The following is a 25339-nucleotide window of genomic DNA, read 5'->3' as shown; positions in this document are numbered from 1 at the left end:
ATTTGCTAGTATCTTAGTTGCTTCGTTTCTTCTCTCTCTCTCTCTCTCTCTCTCTCTCTCTCTCTCTCTCACACACACACACACACACACACACACACACACATATCTATAACCCAAAGTTTATAAATGGTACATTTAGCTTTTTTGTTTGTTTGTTGTTCTCTTCACTTCACTATTGATTTTGGAAGCTTGAAACTGTCAATTTTAGTACTTTGTTTATTTAGTTTTTTGAAACTTACAATATTAGTGAATAAGATCAATATATATGGGAAGAATAGATGAAATATAATCACTGGAGGTGGTAGATTGATTGAATCATCAGTGTTCAACAAAATGCTGTGTATGTGGTTACTTTTGTTTGTTTGCTTTTTTGTTTTTGGAGTATGTTTCTGCTTTTTGTATTCATTTGCCTTCCATCATTTTGTGGATATTATTATCCACAAAATAAAGTACTAGTAGAGTGTGGTGGATTTTCAGAAATGTTGAGCATTGGTTGAAATGCTTTAGAGTATCTGTCCTTGCTCTGCTTTCTAAGTTTGCCTAGAGGACACCAGTGCCATGCTTTATCCACTGAGGGCATGGAAGAAGGAGATTTGTTACATGGGCAAGTGTTGGTCTTCTCAAAAACCACTTTTCCCAAGTATGTGCCCTAAAGGGAAATCTTCCTGGTGCAAATACATTGTCAAACCTGATTGACAGAGGCCTTCGATAACATAATCATTACTATAATTACTGCAATTAGAAATGCAAGAATTATTTTATAAAATAATCTTCTAAATAATGAAGCAGATACTGTGAAGATTCTCCAGTTAGCAATAGGAAATATGCATATGTTCAGACTTAAATGTTTATCCTGTTGGAAGATTCCTGCTATACAATACCATGGATTGGAAAACAAAGTAATGTTAAAGAGTATCAAAATGTATTTGTTTTCATTTATTAAAAGTATTAAACAATTACAATCAAGTATTCTGAGCTAGTTCCTCATGTTATTTAGTTTGACTAATCTTTTTTTTTTGTCATCATCAAAATGTTTTCTTGGGCTGAACAAATTGTCATTGTCTAATTCAGTTCTGATTCAAAGTTACTTCCCTCTTAAATGGGTTGGGGAACCAGAACCATGCTTGTATGTTCCATCTTTGTATGGTTTCTATGGGTGGATCCATCATTTATCACCAGCCACTTTAGTGCATACTGGGTGTGTTTTACTGTGACACCAACACTAAAATGAGAGAAAGTTGCCTTACTAAAAAGTCATGCTTCTGTACCATGTCCTTTATTAAGCTTAGCTTCCTGCAATCTTTCATATACTTCAATATCTTCAAGATAGTGAGCTTGCAGAAACATTAGCACACCAGGAAAAATGCTTAGAGGTATTTCGTCTGTATTTATGAGGTCAACTTTGCCTTTCATCCTTTCGAGGTCAATAAATTAAGTACCAGTTGCATACTGGGGTTAATTTAATTGACTGGCCCCCTTCCCCAAAATTTCGGGCCTTGTGCCTAGAGTAGAAAAGAATATCTTCAACAGAGTTTATTTGTTGGTCAGTAAATTCATTAACCTTATATGTTCATAAAATCAAAGTAACTCCAAAAACCTAATGTTACAATTTGTACTAAGGAAATTGATTAAATCAATTCTCTTATTTATTTTAATGTTTTGAAAAAAAGTGAAAAGCAAGGTCAATCCCAGCAAAACTTGCACTGAGGACAGAGAGGAACAAGACTAAATATTGCCATTTAATCTAATACTCTTCTATTTCTAGCACTTAATCTCAGTTATTGTTGCTAATTTCACAATTATCACAAACATTAATATATTATGTTACTAATGGAGGGAAATAAAAAGGAATTAAATATTTCTTTTGTTATTTTAAGCTCATTTATATTTTTACTTAAATAATTACACTCTCTTCATAAACACACCAATATGCAAAAACTACATTTAAAATAGATCAGTAAATTATGAGGGGGGGGGTCTTTTTCTTTCTTTTTTTTTTTTTGAAGTGGGCAGGTTTAATCCTTACCATTCACTCCTGAAAGCATGGCTGTAATATCAACTGTATAACTCCCCTCCAGCTCAAAATTAGTTAATCTCATTATCACTTAGGTGGTGTTTATAGAGGACACAGAAATATCGCTCTAAATATTTTATCCAAGACCAAGTTCTTTTTCTCTAATTAAATCATGAGTAGATAAATAATGATAAATAAAATATTAATATCATCAAATTCTACTTCAGCACGTAACTGTCATTGTGCTCAACAGTTAAAGGAAGAAAAATCTGAAGAAATTCATTCAATAAAACACAAAAAAATAAGCACATATGATGCAAACAGGAAATCTTTTGGCAATTCTTTCTGAAATAAAGCTAAGCTTTGTTTCTCACTCAGAAGGGTGCTTAATTCTCATTTTTGGCCCCAAACAACAATGCTATTTGAATGCAGTTCAGGATTTAGTGACAGTGGTGAATATCACTTGTACTAAGAATTAAAATACATTCAACTGTTGTTGACTATCTTCAGATAATGTTTTGTATTTTGGAATAATTTACTCTCTGATGTAGAATAGATATTTAAAACTTATCCATGTGCATGTTCTTAAAATGCTTAAGATACATTATTTGTATAAACAACTGTTGTTTTAAACATGAAAAATTGGTCTTAATACCTAAGAACTGTAGTGTTAATTTAAGGTTATTAGTAAAACAATAAGAATAACAACAGAACATTTACTGATGGTGAGATTCAATACTGAAAGTAGATCCAAATTTATTATAAAATTCATTTTGACTGGGACTTTAAGTTTCACCTGACAACTTATTTTTCTAGCTGAATAGGTGTCAGGCAAAACTTTGAATTCTAGTAAAAACATGTTTTATACAAAAGAACCATATAAATCTAGAAGAACTGTGATAAGTTTTATAAAAAATGTGTTTTTATGTATTGACTGGATATGTACAAATAATTATATACTTACAACTGATGATATACTATATCAAACCTACACAATTCAGAAAATAAAGGCAGATTTTCAAACTGCATTCTGTCAAAGAGGGTTTATGTTATCAGTTTTGATTTTAATATTTCTCCTTTTCCAGTAATTTTTTATGAGTTTTCTTTTAGTCTCTTTACCAGTAAATGTTATTTCCAGTTTCCACCTGGGCTGCTCAGATCCTTATTCTATAACCGAAATGGTACAATGCTCTTCAGTAGTAAAAATATTTAATTCTATCATAGACCACTGAAGTCACTATTCTTCAGACTCCAACTCAGTGATTGTATAGAGACTCTCTCATTACCTTGAAACTACTAAAATTCATAGGGTTGGTGACAATATCTTCCTGTATAAGAGACAAGTCTATCATAGATATCTTTCTCAATAAGTACCTTTTACTTATTCTCCAAATAGAGCAAGAGTTTGTGTATAATTAAGTGGGGGTTTTTTTGCTCTATGATAACAAAATGTCTACATCAGAATATGCAATTTTTGCTTTGTTTTTTTGTTAAAGGTTTATTTTTCTGTTTAAGATTTTCCAGATCAAATGTAAATGATTGGGTATTCTTTAGAACTTATAATAATTTTGAAATATTTAAGTATTTAAGTGAAAGGTCCTAAAACTGAAATAGAACCATTGTAAATTTAGAATGACTTAACAGAAGAATATTTTCTTATCTTTCTGTTGCTTCCATTATTCTTCCTTTTGTATACTAGAAAATATTTTTACATAATTTCTTGTATTGTGTTACTGTATGCATTGAAATTATATGCTAGTTGTATTTGCATATTATACTAAGGAGAATTGTTGTGATGGCCTTACAGTATTTAGTTTTACCAAGAATGACTTTGTCATCCATCCCACCAGAAAATAAGTACCAGGCATGTACCAGGGTCAATTCAATTAATTATAATCTTCTTCTAGAATTATTTTGCCTTGTGCAGATATCAGAAATCTGTATTTGTAAAACTACCAAATATTTAAATGTCTCTCATTTTGGTGTTGAATTGCCATCAAGTTCACCTTAGTCTTTCAATCTTTATAGCTTGATAAGATATATATCAGAAAATATTTCACTATTTTCATCTTTCAAACAAATTGGGCTTTTACTTAATGTAAAAAAATCATTATTTATTAAATCTATTAATTTCATGTCTGTCCTTTGTCAGATATTTATTTTCTCGGTTTGCTCTGAATTTCTTCACTCCACTCTCTTATTGTTTCATATAAGATTCTTCATTTGTTTTCTTCAATTTATAAACAATATTTATTGTAACTTTTAATTTTTTACACTCCATTGACAAAATATATACATACACCTATAATAAATCTCTTCTTTCCTTATTAATAAATATAAATAAGAAGTAAGTTAGATTTTGGTACCCAGTTAATTTCTTTGGTACTAAACTTGATATTTTAGATATATTGAAGGAAAAAAATAAGATGAAGCATCAGTTTTGAAAATTGTCTAAAACCGTATAAAAACAAGTTCAAAGAAACGTTTTTATTAAATTTCTTGATAGTTTTGTCATTTACCCTCCCCAGAAAGAAATTATTTGATAAATTTAGGCTAAAGTAATAATTGAGAGTTTGTTATGCTTAACTAATTCTCTTTATATTCTGTAATACAGAAAAATATCTATTCATTAAGCCTGTTTCTTTCATGAGAGCCACAGCTGGCCAGAATGATAGGCTGCCAGTCTACCTAATGGTTGATCATTCTTACTGTATTAACATTGCATTGTATCCATACAAATGTTACTTAACTTTCAATGTCTCAGATCACCTTGCGCTAGATTAATCAATACCATGTAAAGATACAGCTTACTACAGTAGAGAAGTAGTGAAGCACCATAAAATTGTCTTACTAATTTTCAATAGTGCACTCAAATCAATACTGTGGACTATACCCAGTGTATCCTCTCTTTGAGTCACAACATGAAAATAAATTCTCTAGTGACGATCCAACAACTCAATGTATTATGAGATATAACTACTTTTATTTCTCCCCAGTACTCTCTCTTGTAACAGTCTGAGACCTTTTTCTTTGTATACTAACAACAAAAGTAACGGTAGAGGGTTCTTTTAACTACTTCACTTATGTATTTTTAAAGGTGCTCTATTCTAGTACTTCATATGTATGTTTTAGGTACTTCATCTCAAAGTTGAATATATTTGTCATTATGTTTGTATTTGCATGTATATAACTGAGTGGATTTAATATTTGATATTCTAATGTAGCCCTTGTGTTGTTTAATCACTTCAATTAAGATTTCAAAATTAAAAAAGAACAATGATAAATACTAATATTATGAATTTATCAAGGCTTTAGAAAGTATTTAACTAAAGTACTTTAATGACATGATTGACAAGTGAAAACTACTTAGGATATAATTTCACTTATGGTAAAATTCACATGAGAAAAGTAAAATAAATATGGGATACAAGGATACCTACAGAAATGATGGCGCCAGTTTAGCAAATATTGGCAGTTATACAGTTTTATGTATATTTAGTTTTCTCTTTGAACTATACATTTAAAAAAATATTTTAAAATATTGATGCCTTCAGTTTTTTTTATCAATAATATAACAGTTTTATTGTTACTAAAATGAAAATGATTCACTTGAAGAGATCAAGTTATCAAGAATACCTTAAGCAAGGTGACATTTTCCAGTTAATTCAAACCAGTTTGTTGGTTATAAAGATCCTTTAAATGCATTTATGAACACAAAATTGAGACATACTAAGTTGTCTAATGAGTAAATATATTGATGGTACAAGGTGCTAAATGTAATTTTTTAACTTGTTTGCTTTTTATAATGTTGCTTGGATTATTTAAAAAGTATTGCTTCAGTATAAGTTGGGTTACAAAATAATCAACATCATCATCCTCATCATCATTTTACATCTACCTTTTCGTGCTTACACGAGTCAGATGAGATTTTATTGAGGCAGTTTTTTTTTCTTTGGCCAGATACCTCCTGTTGCCAACCCTCACCTGTTTCCCTGAGTCTATCAGATAACAAACAACCCAGGCATGCTTTCATAGAAGATACCAAACAAACAAGACTGTTTGTATGAATAGTAACTCTTCCTTTATTGTCTGCAGACCCATGTCAAGAAAGAAGGGAAAAGGAATATGATTAATATTTCATTGAAGAAGAGTTAAATTGTGAAAATGATATCAGTAGAGTGAAACTTGAATAGTGATTAAAGAGCAGTTTGAGAAATTGATCCTCAATCACAATATTCCATGGTAGAAGTGGCTAAACTTAGCTTAGTTTAATCAATTGACTTTATATACTTTGGTATAATCTTTTATCTTTATATCATATAAGAAAATTCAATATGTTGTATTGCAATGAGGAAAGTTGGCTGTAAGAAGAAAAGAGAGGTAATGTCATTTGAGACATAAATGGGAAGGAATTATAGAAAAGTCTGAGAGAGTAGATAGTGTTGAGAAAGTCAAAAGTCAGGGATACAAGGGAGTGAAAGAAGGAAATGGTTGATGAAAGGAACTGGAGATAAAGAATGATTACAACTAGACAAAATTTTTATACTACATAATTTATGGTTTAAAATTCTGAAACTGTTCCTTTGTTTCCTGAAATGTATTATAGTATTGAAGCTTAGAAATGTTAAAATCAATTCTCTGTTTCATGCATAATTTAATTTCATAGAATATTTAAATATTTAAAAGCTTAAAAGCTTGTCAGCATTTTCTTAAATTATCCTTTAGTTTGAAAGAGCAATTTAGATAAAAGTACTTTTAATTGCTACACTGTTTCACTGTTGCTACTGGTTACGTTTCTGTTTCCTGATTCTTGTGCAACATTCCTGAAGAATCGAACATGTTAAATAGATAAAATGCAGAAAAAACAAGTAAAGAAATCAATTTCAAATATTTTGTGTAAAAATATCTAAACCAATGAATGAAGGAAAGCTTGGCAAAAACTGTGCTGGTTTCACTTATGATTGAAATGAAATTCCTCACATTGAAAACTAAAGTAATTATACATAAATTAAGAATATATCAATATAGCTTGTTGTAAATAGCTTTGAAAATGTCAAGATATTGATTTAGGGAAAAGAGCTGTTTATTCTTTTGTAACACAATAATAAATAAACTTGCTTCTTTTATATATATTTAATTTGCTCTAAATAAATAAATATAAATTATATATTTTTTCTTTTAATCAATAAGCTTTTTTATAGCATTCCTACAAAAAATTATGTATTAACAATTCATTTTGAAAGTTTATCAAACATAATAATGAAAATAAGTGTAAACATAATTTACATCACTTTATAATTTTTTTAACTACTGTTAATGGTTGTTACAGTCATCAGTATAGAGAAAATGCATCAAAATTAAAAACTGAAAACTATGAGTCCATAATAAAAATTTATAGTTCAAGTTATTATTTATCTCAAATTAAATGAATTTGAATTTTTATTTATTTCCATTGGGAGTCACTCCCAAAAGGGCAAGTAACCAATAATAAAACATGCCCCAAGTATCAAGTTTGTTGAGAGTTACAAAAGAGAAGGCGGTGATTGAGAGAATCAAATGAGAAACTGCCCTAAAAACAAATCAACTCAAGATTTAAAAGAATTGAAATTACATCCATCAGAGCAGCTAGAAGCGGTTCTATAAGACAGATGTCTGAAGAAAGAAACTACTAAGAGTAGAAACACTTCTTGCAAAAGGGAACAACAACAATGAAATGAGAATTAGAGAAATACAAGTTACTCAAGATCCAAAGATTTACAAGTCTGAATAACAATGAGATTGGCATAGAAAATCTATAAGATGATAAACAAGAGATTTTCACATGCAGTTACTACTGATAATGACAATCAATAGAAGTAGATAATATTTTATATTAATGAATTGATGATATTAAGCAGAAGATCTAAATGAAAGTTTGGTCATTCTTGACAATTTACAAATTAGAAAATCACAAGGTATGTCTAAATAACTTTCACAATTATTCCCATCTTCAAAAATCAAGGTAGGAGAACTAAAAACAAATTAAAACTCATGAAACTTATCATTTAATGACTAATACAGAATAGAAATATTTTCCATAAAATTTGAAAAACCAGATTTCAAAATGTGCAAATAGAAACTCTTACATTAAATTAATACCAAAAATGTTCCCAACAGTAAAAAAAACAATTATTTCAATATTTTCTACGAGGAATTCATATTTTGAAATGCTCAAGTATCTTCAATTTTTAAGGATTTTGGCTTTCTGGAACCACTAGTTTTTCTAACCAGATAACACGATTTTTCACCTCTTTATCTATAAAAGAGAGATTCTGTCTGTTTGTGTGTTTGTTCATTTGTTTGTCTTTCAAAATGAAAGTAAATGGTTCAAGGGAAACTTATGCTTTTTCTTCTTATCTTATCTTATATCTTATCTATATATATAAAAGAGAGATTCTGTCCGTTTGTGTATTTGTTCGTTTGTTTGTCCACCAAAATGAAAGTAAATGGTTCAAGGGAAACTATTATGTATATGTATCTATCTATTATTATATTATATTATATTATATATATAGAAGAGAGATTCTGTCCATTTGTGTGTTTGTTCATTTGTTTGTCCACCAAAATGAAAGTAAATGGTTCAAGGGAAGCTATTATGCTTTTTCTATATTTCCTATTATGGTATTGCCTAATTTGTCTCAACAAAAATTGTGCAATGGTACGATACTAATCGTGCACAAACCTATGAGGAATTACATTGAAACAAATATTCTCACTGATTTTGGTAAAGGTGACACCATCTTCATTCCTCGCATACCAGGTATACCATCTAATGTCCCATTCCAATCTAAGCCATTAAAGTTTCCAATCCCACTTTCTTTTGCTATAAGCATTAATAAAAGTCAGGGCCAAACACTAAAAGTTGCTGGATTGCAACTTGAAGAACAAACAAAAGTTTATATATGAAATCCATTTTTTTTTTCTACTTCAATTATTACATATTTTTCTCTTATTTAATACATACATACAGGATGAGTAAGCCTAAATCTGTAATCATAGTCTCACCCTGGTTCAGATTCAAAACTGAATCTTTCAATTCTCCTTGGGCATACGGCCTATTCAAATGTCAAAAGAAACTATGACAAATGGGTCTTCCATTTCACCTGTGGCCTTCTCAGTGCCATCGCACAGTCACCTGGATTCTGTAAAGCTATTCTTCTATATGATATAGCTATTCTTCTAGCTTCATTCACGTTGAAACTGAATTTTTCAATTTTCCGTCAGCATACTGCCTAGTCAAACCTCAAAAGGAACAGTGACAAATGAATGTTCCACTTGACCTGTGGCCTTTTCAGTGCCATCGCAGTCACCTGGATTCCGTAAAGCTATTCTTCTATATGATATACTCATTTTTCTAGCTTCTCAGCTCAAGAAACAGTAAGAGTAATTACCCAATCAACAACAGGTATTACTGCTAGTTCATGATAATCTACAGATAAATAGTCTAAGATAATTGCTAAAGTAAAGTTGTAAATGCAGGCTTTATTCTAATAAGCCAACAGTCTCTATTTACATTCCCAGATAATTTGTAGTATTTGCAGCATGTTAGGACATTTTTGCAATATTTTGGTATTGCATTTACATATCCAAAGCCTCCACATGTCTCATACAAGACATACGAAAGCCCTAAGATACCTACACCTAACATGTTTCTTTTGAAGGTGCTGGTCTGGGTAACGTTTTCATGAAATAACATAGATGCTTCCCCTCCCTACACCACCAGTGTTGTCTTACAAAAAAGCTAAAGCTGATACAGCTTGTTATCATAGGCACTTCTGTCAGGCACCAGCATTATTACAAGTATTGCTGTAATAAGCTTGGAGGTGTGAAAAGTAAAGTTGACATCAATGGTATTTGAAGTCAGAGCTCAGAGAACCAAAACAAATGCTGCAAGGCATTCTATCCAATGCTCTAACAACTGACAAGTTGCTGCCTTCTAATTTATTCATGTATTTATCATTACTTGCTAGTGTGAGGAAGAGGACAAGTGTCAATGAACTATTAGACACTCCTCAAATAGTGGAATGATTGATTGAGATTATTACATTGCCATAAGGATAATAAATATCTAATGATTGAAGTACAACCGTTCCTTAGAAAAGAACTAACTGAAACATTAGACATTTCCTCAAGTCAACATATCTTGACAATATTGAGTCTTGACAACATAAACCTCTTTTGATCCTAGAGATTATATTCGTGTTGAGATTGAATCATAAATAATGTTTGGTGCAGTTCTTTAGATATGAATTTGATATTGCATTTAGAAAAGGGTTTATAATTCAGGAACTGTAACAAAAAAGCAATATATGAGAAGTATGTCTAAGTAAGAGTGAGATAAAACTAAATAATTTAGAATTACAGTAATTATAATCTAGATGTAGAAAGAGAGTGATAAAAAATGGTAGATTTTCTTATCAGTAAATGACATTTCCTTGGATATAATCAAATCTTGTTGACCTTGATAAATGGAATAATGTTATCAAATAATAAGTGACTAATATTGCTAAGCTTACTACAGCTTGTTTCAATGAGTTTTCATGGTCAGATCATTCATTGATCTTAAACATCAAGTTGTCTAAGAATTTATCTTTTGATCTCAATGTACAAGTTCATATAAGAAAGAATTGATTGTTATTTAGCTGTAAAGTACAAACTAATATTTATTACTGTGGATTTTTTGCTCATTTATTATCTATTTTAACTGTACACTAATTCTGATTGGGGAGTACAGAATTATTGAATTCATACGTATCAGTGTCTGCATATATTTGTCTACATTTTGCAATTCATTATAATTATCTCTCTCTTTCAATCAACTAACTATAAAACAGTTTGTTGGTAAATTTCTTTTTCAAAATGTGATTATTATTACTAATTTAATCATACAAAAGGAAATGGTTCTTTGAACCTTTTTTGAACTCCTAATTGTTATGAAATGAGTCAAGTTTGCTTTCATACTGATGTTTAAGATGATGAATTTTATAGCCAAATTATCATATAATTCATAATTAGAATTATCTTCAGAGATAGTTTATAATTAGGAACTTAATGGTACAGCTTTGTGGATGTTTTTCTTTCACTTTTTTGGATACTGTTTTTTCTAATATAAATGTTAATCAGTGTTGTGTTGACTCAAATCAATAAGCTACTAGTTGCTTTTCCTCTCCTGTTATCTTAAAATATTTATCATAAAAAATCTTTACTTGACTGCTGCTTTTTGTAGTATTCAATTTGTTACTATTTATTATGAAAGGGTAGTAGAGTGATAAAGTAGTAGGAAAAAAATACTTTGTGGTATTTAAGTTACTTCTCTTTACATTCAAAGTTGAAACTCTACCAAGATCAGCTTTGCCTTTTCATCAGTGAAAGGCCAATGTATAAGTACCAGTCAGTTACTAGGATTTATTTACTTGATTATACCCTCCTACCCTTGTAGCCCTGTGCATCTTTAAAATCATTATTATTTGTTATTCTACTACAACAAGTTCACACTGAGATAACTTTACAACTACCACTTCAAAAGCAAAGGGTTATGGAATTTATTAGTGTGGTTAGCATGGTATTAAGAAGTTAAAAAACATCTATTTCTTTTAATAGAATACAAATCTATCACAGTTTTTGGACTTCACATTATAAGCTAATAAAATAATTATCTGTTTTACAGTATCCCCTGAAGGGATGAATTTAACTGTGCTTGAAGGAAATTCTGCTAATATCCATGTTTTACCTATCTTTCAAACTTAATGAATTTCATTAAAAGAAATGTGGTCAAATTATGTCAATTTATGATTAAACAAAAAGAAACCCTTTCTTGTGCCTAAGAAAGAAATCACTATTATGCTTGTCTTGTCTGCATTTCTTTTTTTGTTATACACTGATATATTCAGACTACTATCTTCATCTTCACTGTTATCATCACAATGTTCCTAATCTTCTTCAGGTGCCTGTTGTACTTGGTAACATTCTCTGAATTCCATAATTTTAGTACCAAATATGATGAGCACTTAAATAAGGGTCAGAGGATACAATGGCTGAAACATAAGTATAACAACCAAGAGAAGACAGCAGTCTTAATATATCAGAACATAAAGACAGATGAAATGTCACTAGGCATTTTTTCTGACATGCTAACGATTCTGCCAGCTTTGCCTTAGTAATATTAAGAGAATGTATGCATGAATATATATATATGAAAGAAAAGTCTGAATGACCTGTCCTTGTTTTTTCATGTCCCCTTTTGTATCATCCAACTGCCTGGATGTTTTGTTGTCGCCTGTTGCGTTCTTGTCCCATTTTTTGTCTTCTTTTTTATATACATATAGCGGTGCATGTACCCTTTGGTCTCTTACATGTAAGTATATATATATATATATGTGTGTGTGTATATAAATTTTGTACGACTCTCTTATTCTTTCATTCTTTCTTTCTTTCAGCCCCTTCACACTTACTACGTTCTTTCCACACTTCTCTCACATATCCTGGCCTTCCCTTCATTCTCACCTTCCCTCCTCTTTCACTTCATTCTGTCCCTTTTCTTTCTTTTTTTCCATCCCGCCCTAATTCTTCTATCCCTCTGCCTCTACCTCTCTCTTCTCCTTCCATGTGACTGGTGTTCGACCAAACCTGACCTTCCTTTCTTGGTTTGACTACCATCCATGCAACATCTATATTCCTTACCATGCCTGTCATCTCTTATGTCCCTGCTGTGAGCTTTCACTTCCACACACGCCAGCTTAATTTAATTCGTCCTTAGTCAGAAGACACCTGTTGTTAATGTCCCGTTGTTTACATTTGTATTTGTGTACCAATTTCTCCATTTTTTCTGCCCTTGTTTTTGTATACATTCGCTGCTTTCTTCCAAGGAATCTAGTGCTCTTAGCTTAGATTTTCCTTGGAGCAGGCTCGAGTATAACCAGCTGAAACTGCAAAGATAATCTGGAACTCAACTGACGAAAGAAAACTCCAAATGACCTGTCCATTTTTTCATGTCCCTTTTTGTATCATCCAACTGTCTGGATGTTTTGTTGTTGCCTGTTGCATTCTTGTCCCATTTTTTGTATTCTTTTATATATATATGTTAATGATTTCTATCATTAACAATAACAACCACTGCTACAACAGTGTAGTAATAGAAGTTATATATGTTTCAAAATATATTTTATTATTATCTAGTAATATTTGTAAGGAAACAATGTCTGATTTTCTAAAAATGTATTTCATTTACTATATGGCTAACACTGACCTATCTAATGTCAGAACTGTACATTAGTGGAATGGTACAAAATATTACAGACTGGCACAAATAATAGACACTTAAAAGATAATGGTATGTCTGATAGGCATAAAGTTGCACATTAGAAGGAAAATATTATATTCAAGCATTTCCAAACAGTGTTAGTTAAGTAAGTGAAACTGGTAATGAATAGGTTTATTTGCTACTGTAGACATTAAAAATGATAATTATCAAGTGACTTAGAAGTTAGTACTTTTAAAAATTCCCATTTGTAAATTAATGTGTTTCTATGGGTATTCTTATTTTCTATTTTACTTTTGCAAATTTTGAAATTTATTTAGAAATGTAAAAATTATATTTTATTTTTTATTTTTATTGCTCTGATAAACTGTTCCACGTTTAGATTCATATTCCTTTCTAACTATTAAAACATTATTTTATTTTTTACATTTCATTCATCTAAAAAGCGAAAAAAAGTATATATATATATATTTTTGCTTTAAAGGAATATCTCCAGAGTAAATATTCTGGAGATGTACCTTTAAAGCTTTAAATTAGTAATTTTATCTTACACTGCAAAGAATTCGATTAGCTCATTTCATATTACTCTTATTGAAAAGGGTAAGTTAGTTAGGATAGTCACTAAATGATTATTTCGTTGAATATAAATCATTGCTGTTTCTTAAGTTTGATTTAAATTTTATCAACAAAAAAAAATGTTTATCTCAATGAGGCAAGTTAATACGAGAGTTTTTACATGCTCTATTGATCTGCAAAAATATGACATTTAAATCTTGCTTATTTCATACCTATCATAAACAAGAAAGAGCAAGCCTAAAAATTGAATTTAAAAAGAAAAAAAAGATGCAGTGGCTACCATGGCTAAACTGCTTTTAGTATAATTTTGTTTGATCAAGGTTGACATGGAGCTAAACAGCAACATAATGCACCATACAGAGAAATAAAATACATCACTGGCTGTTCTAACACTTAAAGCATAAAAACTATAAATATGGAAAAAATTAATTATGTTTAAATAAATTAAGCATTTTTAATTTAATTTCATTTCAAGGTCAATCTACTTTAGTGTCATTCAACATGGAAGGAGTGAATTCCATATGGTTTTAATTAATTTTGTATAGGATTTAGTGGATTACTGATTTAAGCTCTGCTACTCCCTTAAGCTCCAAGTCCATAGGTTTATCTGGGAGAATTGGTTCAGATGTTTCTTTAAGTTATTGGATTAAGTGCTGCTAGAAGTTGGCTAATATGAAAGCAATGAATTGTAAAACCTTTATCACTTGTATTTAGGATGTTTCTTGATTTGAAATGAGATAATATACTAATTTTGTAGATGTAGTAACTGATACTAATACACATTTAGTCATCAGTGTTAAAATATTCTAATCACCCTTGTGTAAAAAAAAGAAAATTGTTACTTTCTGTGAAGTTCATACCTAAATTTTTTTATATGAAATGCAAATGAACAGACAATAAAACAAAAGGGAAATTGTGGCTTAATTATTTACACAATGAAAATATTTTATTAGCACATAGAAATGACTATTGTTTTCCTGTCAACATTTAGAATATCTGTAAATGATACAGAATTTTATGCACTAATGCTCTGACAAAAAGTATGCTTTCTGAAAAGATATTGACAAATATATATTGGAATATTCTAATTCTTTCATATTGTATCTCTCACAATAATTACTGTACCAAAATTTGAATTGAAGTAAAAATATTTATTCAGTCTATATGTTTCTAGAATTAAGTCTTGTATCTATGCATTATTGGAAGTATATTAGAACTCAAGATTTCAGTAATGTTCAAATCAAAGAAAAGAAACACTAAATTATTTATATTTTATAAGATGCACAGCTGTTACTTCTAACTCTAGATGATTCAATATAAACATTGTGTTGTAATTTTATCAAATTTATTGGTTACATTCAAAACTCTAAAAGAGAAATATATTACTTGCTTCAAATGATACAAATTTATAGGGAGAAATGTGGCCGGTTTAAGCAATACCAGTGTATGTCCTGTATTATTTTATTGGTTTTGGCAGAGGCAGGCAATGAAATATAAATTGAATCTTGCAAAGCATTTAACCTGGTAGTTCACTGTTTCATCCATTAATTGAGATAAATAAATATTCCAAGTACAGATTTTATCTGTCTACATGATCTTCCAAAGTGATTGTTTATTTAGAAATCTGTACTTTAAGCTATTTATTTACTCTTTTTATTTATTCATACATAAGCTACTTAATAATTTTTTAGGCTTTCTAAAAACATAAGTGATTTATTCAACTCAAATCAACCTCAACTGTCAAATTAATTGAACACATATTTTGCAAATATTCATTGAAAAGGTTCAAAGACTTTAAATGAAGTTATAGACATCTTTCATATCATCTCTTGATTTTTACCAAAACAAATCTTAACTCATGTGTTCCGATGATTATTACACTCATTAAAATCTTTTACAAAGATAAGATTAGAGAGTGAGTATCAAAGAATGAAAGTGAACCTGTAGAAGCTTAAAACATTAAAGGACTGAAGTTTGATTCATTATCATGATATCATTTCTAGAGACTGGGAAGAGGAAATCCATCTTAAATATTGTTAATGTGACTAATTTTTGACTATAGGTTGTCATCAGGAAAAAAATAGTAAGAAGGGACAATAGTTAATTAAGGACTATTCACTGCATCTTCAAAGCATATACTCTCACTCTCTCTCTCTCTCTCTCTCTCTCTCTCTCTCTCTCTCTCTCTCTCTCTCTCTCTCTCTCTCTCTCTTTCTCTCTCTCTCACACACACACACACACACACACATTTCATGTTGACTGATGGAAAAAAGAGTACTCAACACCATAGCTGATATTTTATGGTGCTCAAGTCAGCCTCTTGTTTGAAGACCCTGTGTATCCATAGGCAAGATTCAGATTAGCAACAGACAAACTGTCTATATATATATATCCCATAAATAAAGTGTTTTTTTTCAATTGCATGAACTAAAAGTCAGAGGGAGATGGGCTAAACTACCTGCATCAACTTGCCATAAAAGCAGGTAGTAATTTTACCTTGTCCTTATTCTTAGTGCAAGTTTTTTGAAGAGTGCAGTTTGATTTTAACAGTCATTTTTTCAAAGCTGCTATAATGGAAGTGACAAAGGAACATATTTTGCTTTATGAGTTCAATAAAGGCAACAACACAAGGAATATTAATGCAATATATGGGGATCGGACAATAAGCATAAGCCAGTGTCAATGGTGGTTCCAAAAACTACAGTTGAGAAGACAAGCCTCATCCTGAAAGATTTGTAGAGCTCGACGAGGATGTCCTGAAAACCATGGTGGAACAAAATCCCATCTTAACTGTTGAAGAACTAGCAGAAAAGCTTGGATTTGGTCATTCAACCATTCATCAACAATAGTGCTAGAAGAAAAACGACCATCTTTGGTTTCAAGATGAAAAGTGTTCTTCCATCAGGATAATGCTTGGGCACATACAACGAGGATGACATTCCAAAGGCTGAAGTAGTTTGAATGGGAAACGATGCCCCACCCACCATATTCACCAGACATTGCCCCATCTGATTATCATTTATTCCACAGTCTTCAAAATCATTTGGGTGGAAAAACTAGGAATTCTGTAGACAAGGTCAGAGTAGTACTGCAGAAGTGAATTTTGGAAGAGAGGCATTGCAAGTCTACCAGATAGATGGAAGAGCATTGTAGGAAATGAAGGAGAGTATATTTTAGATAAAAAAAAGAACTTTGTTTACCTTAATTTTGAAAAATAAAAGAAGTATAAAAGAAACTGCATTATTTATGGGATGACCCTATATATATATCCGGCCCATCAGGAATCACTGCAGAGATGCTCAAAATATCTGGCAGTGTTGGCTACAGCCTAGTCACCCGTATTACAAACCAGGTGATACACGAAGGAGTCATACCCAATGACTGGTGTAGCAGCACCATAGTCAACTGCTACAAAGGTAAAGGTGACGCCTTAGATACAAATAATTACAGAGGCATCAAGCTGTTAGATCAGGTTATGAAAGTTACGGAGAGGGTCATAGCCCAACTAATTAAGGAGCAAATCAATTTACCAAAATCAAGACACCATTTTGAGCGTGGCCGTTGCCAGTACCGCCTGACTGGCCCTCATGCGGGTGACACGTAAAATTACCTACTACACTCTCTGAGTGGTTGGCGTTAGGAAGGGCATCCAGCTGTAGAAACTCTGCCAAATTAGATTGGAGCCTGGTGTTGCCATCCGGTTTCACCAGTCCTCAGTCAAATCGTCCAACCCATGATAGCATGGAAAGCGGACGTTAAATGATGATGATGATGATGATGATGATATATATATATATATAGAGAGAGAGAGAGAGATGCTTACACACACATACAATCTTTGTTTCAATCAACATTGAGTCTTGTCTTTTTGAACTAGTGAAGATATATGCATTGTAAATAAAAATGCTGTATATATATATTATGCAATATATGCTCAAATATGAGGTTAATTGGGTTAGAAAATTACAATTGCAATAACAATTCATCTCAGATGTTTAAAAGTAAATATTAAGTAATTCGTTCAAATATTTTATCTAATTTATGTTAAATAAACAAGTAATAATATTTCTGACCTTGTTCTAATAATCTGAATTCTCTATGGTATTTCCAAATTGGGTAGATTGGTTAGTAATTATAGTAATGATTCTTAGACTCTAAACTAGAAAAATGTTGATTCTTTCAGTACCTTACTTGATGGCACTTCATTTCAATTGTCTGTTATAAGTTTTAATGAATGATTTCATATATTATAGTCAATTTGAGATGTTGTTGATTCCCAATCAAAATGAATTATTCCTATAATAGTGGAGAGTAAATGTCTAAAGCATTTCATAATAAAACAGTTGTCACTAGATAGCGTAAACAAATTATTCTACCACTTTAAACTATATCTTCATGAAACTACAAACGCATGAAAACAACCTGTATGTTCAACAACAATAACATCCCCACTATCATCAGGCTTACATTCAGATTTCTAAATGGTTTATATTTTAAATACAACTCTTAATCTATACAAACTCAAACACAATCTATATGATATTCATACACACACGCAAGTGCACATACACACATACATCATCATCATCATCATCATCATCATCATCATGTTCATATTAACATGCTAGCATGAATTGGATGGGTCAAAGCCTCTTGTCACTTGTTACAGTCCCTTGTCATCTGGCACACACAGAGCAACATAAAATACAGGGTAACTTTTACAACTGGATGCCTTTCCTATAACCAACCACTTTACATTAAGGACTAGGTACATTTTATTGTACCACTGCCAAAAGAGAGAATGTCCTCTACAAGTTTAAAATCTCTCCTTTTCTCTACATTAATTCTTTTTATTTTGAGATAGTTTTACTCTGTGTGGTAGGTGGGTCACATAGATTATTGCATATATGTTTAGTACCTGTTGTTATTTTCATACTTTGGTTTCACTCTAATGTTTCTAACGTTCAGATATTTGGTCACAGTGATCTGGAGCAGATTTTCATAACGGCTAATGAAGCCAATATTGTCAAACCATGGTATGAAACTAATAATTACTAGATTCTCTGATACTTCCAATGTGTGCATAATTGAGTACTTTACACCAAGAAAAAAATAATAATAAATAAATCAGTATCCAGCACCTATTTATCAAACTCTTCTCACTTTCCAGTGTGGTGCAAATGTTAAACAAGTGTTGAGTGGTGAACATTTAGTTCTGCAACCTCCTAAATTATTTTGTGTGAGCCAACTTCAATAATAACTCTCAATTGGTAGTTAATTGCAGAAGGTTCTTTGTGATCTTCCTCAGCTCCAAGATTCTTATCTCTACCACAAAATTTTGGGAAGGAAAGTTAAGTTTTACATTTGTTGACAGTTCCCTGAGCAAATTGCTTGATTGGTATAGTGAACAATTTCCACTAATTTGCATTTTTCTTTTTGAACTCAAACAAGAATAAACAGTGGGAAGAAAACCATAAGCATAAATCATCTAGCCAAAATTTGTGCTTCAAAATGGTATTTTACATGCAATTAGTTAAAGTTTATTCCAAAATATGCATCATTATTTAAAATTACAAACACACACATACACTTTCAAACTCATGTGTATGTGTATACACACACACACACACACACACACACACACTCATACATATGTATGTATATGCACATACACACATACACACTTGTTAGCATGTTAGAAAAAATATTCAATATCTTAAAGTAGCTTATGGATAATTAAGCCAACAAAAACTGCAAATATTTTCCTCACAAAAATCTTGTGATTCTTCTGTCCACTATATTGGAATAAAATTTGTGACTACAGTAAATGTTCTTACAACAGAAGAAAGCTTTCCACGCATTAACCAACATATGTATAAAGATAAACTGTATGAGATGAATACATTTTAAACTATTTTAGAGTTGTTACCAAGCATGGCTAATTTGGTAGTACATTGTGAGACATTGTAGTTTAGTGTATTTAGTTTTATTCTTCTCACCTCTGAGTTGAAATTTGGTGGCAACTAATGCTTCATTCTATCTCTCAAGGATCAATAAAATACCAACAATATACATTTAAAATTAGTGTTTATCTTTTAAAGGGCGATGACGGTAAATAAACTCATTGATTCCTTCTTTATCTGAGTGAAAAATTTTATTTTACAATTCTAATTTATGTTGTATTTAAACTTTATTTATTCATAAGTCTAGAATATTTAGAATTGTTTTTCTTTTTTTATAAGATATGAATAGCATAACCATTTCAAAACAAAATAATTAGGTCATTCATTATTTTATATTATGTTGCTGTTTAAGTCAGTGAGCAGACCTGTGATCAGAGGTCTTCAAACTGTAGCCATCCCATCTTCATTTAAAGTATAATACTTTGAAAATAGTGGCATATGGTTTGAGGGAGATTTGGTTGCTATACTTAGAAGCTCCTTCATGATATATGGAATAAAAATAATATCGGATAAGTCTAGTCAGATGGCTTAAGATATAAAAAAGTTAGCAATAACTAATATACATACAGTTATTGCAATAATAGATTATAAAGTAATTAGTATAATTTTATCATGGTTGTATAAAATGACAATGCAGTCTTGAAAAATGTTTAAACTGTCATTATCATGATAGACCTTTTTATATTGGACAGTCACAATAAAAGACTAATATGAAGCATTATACTTCATATAATGACTTTAGCTTCTTGATGCGATTTGGGGAAAACATCTGTTGCTGATTATATCACTAGAACAATGTCAAACTAGTTTTTTATAACTGTGAGATGAGAATCAAACTATGAGATGAGAATCTTTTCTTTTTATTTCTAAAACAATATTTTCTCATTTTTACAACAAACTTTTAGAATAAATAACTCAATCATATTTTTTTCTAAATTAATAATATCCAGTGTATATTCAAGTATTAATTGTTTTGTTTTTTGTTTTGTTTTTTTTGTTTTTTTTTGTAAATAATTGGCCCAGAAAGTTCTTTTATTCTTTATTTGATTATTTTTAATATATTGAATTTTTTTATCAGTCTCAGTTGATTTTTAAGAGAGACTAAACACAAAAAACAAAGGTTCATGGCAATATGTTACCTACAACGAAATGTTGCTTTCTTATTTCCTATATTCCTATCATATTAGGAAAATATAATCTCTGTACTCCTGCATTAATGCAGTTTATACTATCATTCTTCTATATGAACCATCTCCAATCTGCAGATATACTTAAATATTGATAATAAACATTTACAGTATTACTTTTGCCTATTTATTAACTGCTTGTATATATCGGCTCCCACTGTTATCTTAATGCTAATTACTTTCTTCTTGCTAACATTTAGCATATTTACATGTGTATAAGTCACACTATTTTATATTTGATTTTAACTGAAAATACTGAGGTATAACTTCTACATGGGGCAAAGCTAAAATTATGAAGGGAAAAAAATTAGTACCAAGATTTAACACTAAATTAGGAGCAACATGGTAGTTTACTCTAAAAAAAATATAACACATTGAAACATTATTTCTAAATAATCCTTCAAAAATTCTGTTGTACTGTGTATGAGAGAGAGTGAGAGAGAGAGAGAGAGAGAGAGAGAGAGAGAGAGAGAGAGAGAGAGAGAGAGAGAGAGAGTGATCCATGTCTAGATAAAAATGAAAAGATTAAATAGTAATAAGTAAACAGTTTGCAAATTAATGTCATTTAGTGGTTTAGGTTTTCCATAAATATTGCAACAACTAAGCAATAAAAAGAAGGAAAGAATCTTAATATTTAAAGGTCGTGTACAATTTATGTATAAAACCCAATATTTCAGTTACCTCTTTAAAGCCAGTTCATATATTTCTTCTCATTAGCCAACATATATATAAAGAAAAATAAATTGTATGATCTTAATACTTCTGAACTGTTTTTGAGTTGTTATTGAATATGGTCAATTCAGTTGTACATTGCTAGACAACAATATGGTTCATAGTATTTAGTTTTATTCTTCTTGTTTCACAAAATCTAATTTAGTTTGCTATTTTCTCTGTGACAAAGGACTTTCCTTGAAATGTCAGTATTCATGCCTCCCCATGAAATATGATCTTATCCAAATTTGATAAATGTATACTATATGTTATCGTTTATAATATTTGTAATGTTTTGTTTTTTTTTTGTTTTTTTTGTGTAAGTTATTTTCTAACTTCAGAAATAATTTTTTTAATTTTCATAGCTGATGGTAGTTACTTACTACAACATGCTATGAATTTGGGTGTTGCTAAAAGGTCAGGATAAATGAAATAATAACAATAATGGTTTCAAATTCTGGCACAAGACCAGCAATTTTAGGCTGGGGTAAGTTGATTACATCATCGTCAATGCTTGACTGGTACTTATTTTTATTGACCCTGAAAGGATGAAAAGCAAAGTTGACTCTGATGGAATTTGAACTTAAACCATAAAGACCCAGAAGAAAGCCACTAAGCATGTTATCTGGTATGCTAATGATTCTGATAGCTTGCTACTTTAATAATAATTACTATTCTTTTTATTATTATTATTATTATCATTATTATTATTATTATTATTATTATTATTATTATTAAGGCAGTGAACTGGAGTATTGTTGGCATGCTGGACAAAATGCTTTGTGGAATTTCATGTCTTTACATTCTGAGTTCAAATTCTACCAAGGTTGACTTTCTCCTTCATCTTTTTGGGATTGATAAAATAAGTATCAGTCAAGAATTGCAGTCAATGTAATCGACTTTCCCCCACTCTGAATTTCAGGCCTTATGTCTATAGTTATAAGAATGGTTGTTGTTGTTGTTGTTGTTATTACCTTAGGCGAGCTAGCAGAATTGTTAGCACACTTGGCTACATGCTTAGCAGTATTTCATCTGCTGCTACATTCTGAGTTCAAATCCCTCCGAAGCCAACTTTGCCTTTCATCCTTTCAGGGTCAATAAATTAAGTACTAGTGAAACACTGGGGTCAATGTAATCGACTAGACCCCGCCCCAAAATTTTCAGGCCTTGTGCCTTTAGTAGAAAGGATAATTATTATTATTATCCGAGAGAACATTTCTCCTGGATCTCCACAATAGTAATGATAGTGGCACAAGACCAGTAATGTCGAGGGGAGGGGACAAGTTGATTACATCAACCTCAGTACTTAATCCTTTAGTATTCAGATTACTCTGTCAAATGTAATGCTTATCTATTCACACTATTTTGAATTAACCATACATTATTTTGTGGCTTTGAGATTTTGGTGGTGTAATTGTTTATTTTCAGATTGACATTGTAGGTTAGGTGTAAGAGGACAGCTCAGACCAGTTTGAACATAAAACAAGTAAGATATTTGGGCCGGATGTAGCTGGTTTAAATACTAAAGGGTTAATAAATCTTACTGAAGTTAACTTTGCTTGTCATTCCATCCCTCCTGGATTGATAGCATAAGCTACCAAGCAAACTCTGGGTCAATGAAATTGACTAAATACCTCACCTTCAAAATTACTGGCCTTGTGCCTAAATTAGAAATAACAATTATTATAAGAGTTAAGATGGTAGAATAGCAGAACCTTTAATAAAAAAAAAAGTGTCTTTCTATTTTTAAAGTATAAAAAAAGTCTTTCTGTTTTTTTATTATTATTATTATTATTATTATTATGCATTCAAATCCTACTGAGGTCATTTTTGCCTTTCATCCTTCCAAAGTCAATAAAATAAAGTACTGGGGGTCAACATAATTAACTGCTCCTCCCACTCCACCCACAGATTTCCAGCATTATGCCAATATTTGAAATAATTATTACTGTTTTAGATGGTGGATTGGCAGAATAGTAACAGCATGAAACAAAATATATTCTGTTTCATTACATTCTGAGTTCAGATCACACCAGGTTAACTTTATTTTACATCTTTCAGGGGTTGATAAAATAAAATACCAATCAACTATTGGCATCAAATTAACTAATTGCTCCCCACAAATTTCTCACCTTGTCACCATGTCTTGAACAAGTTTAGAAACAATTATTCATTCTTTTCTTTAATGTCTGTTTTTTCATGTTAGTTATGATTGGAACAGAAATATATTTAAGGCAGGATTCTATGACTAAATGCTCTTCCTCTCAACAATCCTAACCAATTTTTCAATTATTGTTGCTAAATATTCACCATTTTTAATCATGTGAAAATAAATGGAATACTTTGTTTAAATAAAAATAGTAAAATCATCAGAGGTAATTAAAAAAATGTTTTTGTTTAGCTCCAAATTAGTCCTGATTAGGCACAACTATAATCAGATATACTCCAGACATGACAATGCTATTTTTAAAGAAGGGTCTAGAATACTATATTTCTCATGTATCTTAACTTGTTTGAGATGGTGGGATTTTAATTTAAGGGAGATTTGGTTACTATTTTTAACTAATGTGAGTGGCTTTGTTGAGACTCCTTTAGCTTGTTAAATGAAAAAAAGAAATAGTTGGTACCTAAGATATTGAAAAGACTGACTAGTTTGGTGGTCTATTCTACTATGTCAGAGCTAATCAAGAAGCCTCTATGCCAGGGGTTTTCAAACTTTTTGACTTGCGGACCCCTTTATATTTCAGGCTTTACCTTAGGGACCCCCTTATAAACGCTTATGAAATTTATACATAAATATTTGCTTAAAATAACATATATCTTTACATTTATTTATTTAACAAATAGGTTTATTGTCAATTAAAAGATTTCGATTAAAAAACATATATAAAATCAGATTGCCCTTAAAAAGTATTTGCTGTCCACAGACACCCTGTCTTGTCCTTGCGGAACCCCTGTGGTCCGTGGACCACAGTTTGAAAACCCCTGCTCTATGCATCCCCTCAACCTACTAGAATTAGCAATTAAATCTCTTTTAACTCATCCCCATATTTTAGAGAAAAAAAAAGAAGAGCACAAAGAATAAATTTAGCCTTGGGTGCACTGGGGTTAAACTACAACAATAGTTAATATCAGTACTGAGCAAAAACATACCAAAAACATTTGATAATGATACTGGTGAGAGAGAATAATGATATTATTGCTATAATTAATTGACATGGTAAGACATTTCCCGTGTAATTATAATGAGAAATTTACTTGATTATCCCTATCATCTTGTTTTCTTTTGTTGGTTAGCTTGTTTTTTGTTCCTTTTCTCTCTTTCTTTGAAATCAGTTTTTAACTGATAGTACAGATGTTATCATCACTGCATATTTACTTTTGTTGTTATGGTTGTTAATTGTAATTCAGACCATCTCAAGGTCCTGGTATACAAAATGGAAAAGATGTTGCCCTAGTAGATGGCAAGGGTGATGCACTAGAACAGCCACTCTGACTCACGAGGTCCTCTCTCTCTCTCTCTCACTCTCTCTCTCTCTCTCTCACTCTCTCTCTCTCTCACTCTCTCTCTCTCTCTCACTCTCTCTATCTC

The 25339-nt window shown here is 30.9% G+C and overlaps 1 protein-coding gene across 1 annotated transcript in view; it reads left to right on the top strand.

The window, feature by feature from the left end:
- LOC106881289 (neuroglian) overlaps nt 1-25339 on the top strand; it is a 140818-nt gene that overhangs the window by 44353 nt on the left and 71126 nt on the right. The window lies entirely within an intron of this gene.

This window comes from Octopus bimaculoides, chromosome 5, assembly GCF_001194135.2.
Source record: "Octopus bimaculoides isolate UCB-OBI-ISO-001 chromosome 5, ASM119413v2, whole genome shotgun sequence".
NCBI lineage: Eukaryota > Metazoa > Mollusca > Cephalopoda > Octopoda > Octopodidae > Octopus > Octopus bimaculoides.
The sequence above is the reverse complement of the archived record's forward strand: the minus strand, read 5'-3'. Positions and strand labels throughout refer to the sequence as shown.